The sequence below is a fragment of the Orycteropus afer genome, unplaced genomic scaffold (assembly GCF_000298275.1).
Source record: "Orycteropus afer afer isolate SDZICR_OR568_19922 unplaced genomic scaffold, OryAfe1.0 scaffold00283, whole genome shotgun sequence".
Taxonomy (NCBI): domain Eukaryota; kingdom Metazoa; phylum Chordata; class Mammalia; order Tubulidentata; family Orycteropodidae; genus Orycteropus; species Orycteropus afer.
The window spans coordinates 4,387,911-4,393,910 of NW_006921870.1; positions in this window are offsets into that span (position 1 = coordinate 4,387,911).

The following is a 6,000-nucleotide window of genomic DNA, read 5'->3' on the forward strand; positions in this document are numbered from 1 at the left end:
GTGAGGCGGACTGTGTCCCCCAAGCCTCTTTAGTCCCTTGCTCCTTGTGGCGCAGGGTCTTGGGCCAAGGGCTGCCTGGCATTTCCTTGGGAATGTTTCCTTAGTAGTAAACAGGGTATCAGTTTCCCCCTTGTAAATCGCACAGGTGGGGGGTGAAGTGGGACCCTGAGTATAAAGCCTTGGCCGGGGCCTGGCACCTTTTAGGGCAAGGTGAGGTGTCCTAGATACCCGACTCCTTATTTGGTATCAGACCCAGCCAGTCCTCTCTCTAGTTATCATGTTGGGTGTGTGTGTGTGTGTGTGTCTGTGTGTGCCCCCATCACTTTCCTGGTGCCTCTTCCCTCACTTTTTTTAAAAAAATTTTTATTGTGATTTGGGTGAAAGTTTATAGAGTATTTTCATTTTCCATACAGCAGTTCATACACATTTTGTCTTATGACACTGACTGCAATTTCTCATAGTGTAACAGTTTTCTTCCCATAGTTACCTCTTCACTGTGCCTTCCCCTCTCATGCACTCCTGCCCCTGGTGCAGTCTCCCTGTGCATACATTGCCTTCTGTTCTCCCATGATTGAGCTCTCCAAGGAGTGTATCTACCTGATATAAATGTTCAGCCCATACGTGGTTCTTTTATTTGTCTGGAAGCCTTCCCTCACTTTTAAGGCCTGTTAGTCAGGCCCACCCTGATCAAGAGGCCTGACTCCAGTGGCCTGTCCCAGGTTTCCTCCAGGCTGCAGCTTTAAGTCCCTCCTCCCCCTAGCCCTTGAGGCTGGCCCCCGAGCCATGAGCAGATGGCTGCAGCCCAACCTTTGTCCCAGAGTGGGGAAAACAGGGCTGAAGAAATGCTAGGTGTCACTTTCCCTCCTTCATTTGTCTTGGAGGCTGACACAGGAGAAAACCCCAAAGGACTGAGTGCACCCTCACAGTTTCACCACAAGTATCCTGACCAGGCATCTGGTGCCGAGCTGATAGTGCAGGCCCTGGCCGCAGCCCCGCCGGAAACCCGCGCTGCCAGCGGTTGAGGGCCGCAGGCCTAGACAGGAAACGCCCCCTGGGCATACCCCAGGGCCCATGGCTTCTACACAGGCCTGCTGCCTTGGAGCAGGCCTGGCGCCATTTTGAAGCTGGGCCTGGGTCTGAGGCTGGCAGCCTGGGACCTGGGAACTGGTCTGACACCTGCCTGGATAGGCTTGGGAGATAACAGGGAGGGTGTGGGTGGGGTTAAATCTGAACCAGAGCTGAATCCAGGCACTCCTACACCATTACCAAGTCGCCTTGTTTCCTCCAACCCAGCCCTTTAAATTCTCAGTTCTTGTCAAGTCATTGGTTTCATAAATACTCATCTACTGCAGTAGGCCCAGAATACAGAAGTAAACAGAACGGTAGTAGTATTTGGTGTTGAGAAAAATGGACACAGTAGGGGATATTTTGGGAGCTCTGGTAGCATAGTGGCTAAGACACTTGCCTGCTAACCAGACGGCTGGCGGTTCAAACCCACCAGCCACTCCTCAGAAGGAAGGTTGGGCAATCCTACTTCCGTAGTGATACTGCCTCGGAAACCCAAGGAGGGGTCGCTATGAGTCAGGTTTGACTCGAAGGCACATAACAACAACAACAACAACAACAACGGGATATTTAAGAGGAGTAGTTTGCAGGGTCTGAAAGATTGGCATGTAGGGTGTAACGTGAAAGGAGGAGCCTACATTCTAGCTGTCTGTTTTGAGTTCCATTCATGAGATGGAATCCAGAAGTATTTAAGTTGGGAAAGAGAGGAGCCTGTTTAAATGCTGATGAACCAGTTTTAACAGTGAGGGAAAGGTTGAAGATCAGGAACCAAGGCACCAGTCAGCAGAGGGAGTTCCAGGGGAGAGATTGGCTCTGTCTGCCTTTAGCACTGAGGAGGAACCTGGCCAAAGCCAGGTCTAGCTTTGTCCCTTGGGTGGCCTTCCCTATCACCCAGGTGGGCTGAGTAACCCTCCTTTATGCCATTTGGCACTGGTCTCTGGAGTGCAATGGGTTGGTTGCCTCCCTGACTGGCAGCTTGGTTTCAGCATTGTTAAAATAGGAAGGCAGCACATCAGTGCTTGTAACTCATTTAACAAATATCTTTATTATGCATCAGGCATTGTTTTTGGCACAGAGATACAGTATGTAGAACATAGTTTTATGTAACTGTGAGAAAGGTAAGACACCAGAAAATACGTACTCTGAAGGACATGCTGTGGTGGATGGATCTAGTATGAGGGGTCACAGAAGGTGTTTCTGAGAGGAGACAGCTGAGCCAAGACCAGAGGGAACCAAGAGCTGGGGAGGAGGTGGGGCCAAGCCCTAGCTGTGAGACAGCCAGTGACCAGGTCCTGCTGTGTCTCTCCACCTGGTCTCTTATCTGCTGCTGGTATCCATTCAGGCTCCTGGTGGCTGCTGAATTGCCTGTCTCTGTCAGGTTTCAGGGCACAGGCAGCAGCTTGAGCTCTTCTGCCTCCCAGCCTTCTCCCTGAAGCCTAGATCCTGGTGCCCGTGGGGTTCCCAGTACTTTTGGCTTCCTTCCTCCCAGACTTTGTGCCAGGGAGTGGTAATACCCATACCTCACCAACCCATGCCAGACTGCTGACGGGAAGTCTGACTCACTCATCGTGAAGACTTGGGCTTGTCACTTCTCTGCGGCCTCACTTTCCTCATCTGTAGAATGGGGATCATCACAGGGGACCTGAAAGGACACAGCTCTCCTAACAGGGCCAGATTGAAGAAACAGAAATCTTTCCTCCTACAGATAATCTTTTTGTTTAAATTGAATGTAGCTATTTCCAAAGGCTTTTAGAAATGTCCCTTTACTCTTGGATCAATTGGCAGATGATGGTCTCAGCCCATATGAATGAGGACCCAGGTGTACAGGGAGGGACTAGCCTCTGCTAAGAGGGATAGACCTGGGTTTGGGTCCTGCCTGGGGGACTTTGGCCAGGTCCCTCCCTCTCTGGGCCTCAAGTCTTACAGTACAATGTCAGGTGTCCGAGGGCCCTTTTAGCAACTACCCTGGGATTCTAGGGCTGGTGATGTGGGAGAGTCCCAGCAGAGCAGCCTTGGCTGAGGGAGGGAGGAGGCACAGGTTGTATTTATTTATTTGCCAAATTCCTGCTTCTTCCAAGTGTCAGGCTCCGAAGATCCTCACCTTGGGTTGCTTTGCCAGTGAGGCTGAGGGTGGGGGGAGCATTGTGATGTGAGTTCCCTCCTGATCTACATGACCCATGTTGGCAGGGTGGGGGCTTTCTCTCTGTCTAATCCATACCCTTGTTGAGGGATACAGAAGACACTTAGCCACAGATACACAGATATTTCAGTATTGGGGTATGCTCATGCTCACTCCGTGCCTGTGGCCATCACAGCTGCACATAGACATGCACCCAGAGATGCACATGCACTGCCAGAGTCCCGTCACAACTGTGAACACAGCCAGGGCAGAGATCTCAGCCAGAGGATACTTCTCCTTCCTTCCTTTCTTTTTTAAAGAGAATACATGTAGTGAAAAGAACTAGTATAAAAACAGTATATGGGGCTTCCTGCTCATATACTGAAAGTCATTCATGCACAGGACAGGATAGTGCATCCCTTTTTGGGACATGGATATTCCCATGTTGGGAACCCTGCCAGCCCTTGCCCTGTATGTCTCTTCATTTGTATCCTTTTTGTTACAATAAAACTATAATCTTGGTATAAGTAGTGGGGTTTTTATTTTTTCCATGCAACTGGTGTCCATATAAAAAGGAAGAGACACAGGGTAGATGGCCATGTAAAGATGTAGGCAGAGATTGGAGTGATGCAGCCACAAGCTAAGGATGCCTGGGGTTCCAGAAGCTTGGAAAGACAAGAAGAACTTTTCCCCTAGAGCCTTTAGAGACAACATGACACTGTTGCTGTTAGGTCCCATCAAGTCGGCTCTGACTCACAGTGACCCTGTGTACAACAGAACTAAGCACTGCTAAATTAAACACACACACCCCGCCCCCCATATATGGAAAAACTTTCAGTCAGCCCTCCTGGTATTGTGTATCTTAAAATTGATGATGGATACGAAAAAGGGAAGAAATATCAAGCACCTAATTTGCTTAGCAGCCCCACATACAAAATCAAAGTTGGTCCTTATGACATATCTTTTTAAAAGTAACAAATATTGGCACTTTTCCTGAAAAAGGTCTTGGCCCTGGGACTATGGTGGGCATAGGCAGTCTCCAGCCTCCCCCAATAGGACTTCGAGAGCCCCATGGCAGCACACACTAAGTCACTGTGATCGCTAGCACCCACAGCACGTCCTGCTCATCTGTCTTTATGGATCTCAACTCATTGAACCCTCCCAGCAACTCTGTCAGTTGAAGTATGACTCTTCCCATTTTGTAGCTGAGGGAGCTGAAGTCTGGAGAGGATAAGTGAATTTGCCCAGTACCAGTGAGTAAGCCTGGTCTTCTGGTTCTAGAGCCTTGCTCTTAACTGTCTGGATTATATTTCCTCTCCCACAACTTTTTCTCTTTCATGCACAAATACGTGGCCTCCCAGAGCTACACAGTTAGGTTGCTACAGGGGGCACCCTCATGCAGAAACTTGTTGGCACACCCAGATCCCCCTCACAGTGCTTTCATACATGCTAGAGTTCCCACTGCTTTGATGCTACCTGCTTCCATGTCTCCGCTATGCTAGATTCTCCTCTAGGGAGTACCTTTGAGCCTGGCAGACCCTCCCAGTTTCTGGATGCTTTAGAACATCTACTGGTTCACTGATCACTTCTCTACACCAGGCTGGGAGCCCTAGGGGAACAGGGCCTCGATTTCGGGCCTTCCTATGTGTCCCTGGCACCAGCATGAGGCCCAATGCAGAGGTCAGTGTCTGTGCCCACCGTGAGTATTGTACGAAGACTCAGTGAAGACAGCCTCTGACCCACTGGTATGCAAAGCTTTTTCAGAGAGCCCAGGCTTCCTGCTCAGCCTGCTGAGACATTCTGAGGCCAGGTCACTGGGGCAGGATGCTTGGAGCTAGAAAGGAGCAGGGCAGGAAGACCAGATGGGCCCCATGGTGCTGGACTCAGATTAGGGAATTCCACAGCAGGAGAGGATGGAGATTTATCAAGATGGACGCTGAGACCTGAGAGCCCTGAGGATGAGTCTTCTTTGAAATTAAACAGGTTAGAGAAGTATGATTTGAGTGTTGGGCTTGGGTTTCTTTGCACACCTGGGCATAGGAGGGGAAGAAGCAGCTCCAGGAAGGTGTTATGTCAGGCTGTGACCACAGTGTGAGTGTGTGTGTGTGTGTGTGTGTGTGAGGCAGTCTTGGGCAGTGGAAAGATTATGGACTCAGACCTGACTCAGTTGCCTGGTTCTGCTAGCTGGGTGACTTTGGGGCAAATCAGCTCAGAGTTCTCTGAGCTCCACCTATGCTGTGAGGATGAAGAATAATTTGTGTAAAGAAAGTGCTTCATATATAGCAGTTATGATTTATTTGTGTGTGTTGGGGGGAGGCTTTTAGTGCCCTTTTCAACTTGTGGGAAGTTCTGCAGAGCTGGTCTGAAAGGCCCACCCCTGTGCAGATATTCTGTGATTTCAGGATATGCTGCCTACCTGTTTAAATAGTCTGGATCCGTCATGTTGTCTTGGTACCTCATGCATGCAGACATAGACAGGTGACACATGCAGCCCTGCCTGCAAGAGATTCCAGTCTGACAGGAGGTACAGACAAAGGTACAGATGGCACAGGGGCTATAGGGACAGGGCATACAGGGTTCACAGATGGTGTGGGGAGTCAGGGCTTCTTAAGCCCCTCCTGACTTAAGTCAGGCCCTATGGTGGCCATTTCATTATTTTTTTCTTCAGTGGGGAGCCCACTGTATCTTCGCCCCTGATCCCTGCTTTCCTCCCCTCAGCCTGCCAACAGCCTTTCCTGTGTTGGATGCATGTCCTCAGAGGGAAGCATCCAGGCAAAGTGTGCAGTGGTGTCTGATGTGTGTGTGTGTCTGTCTGT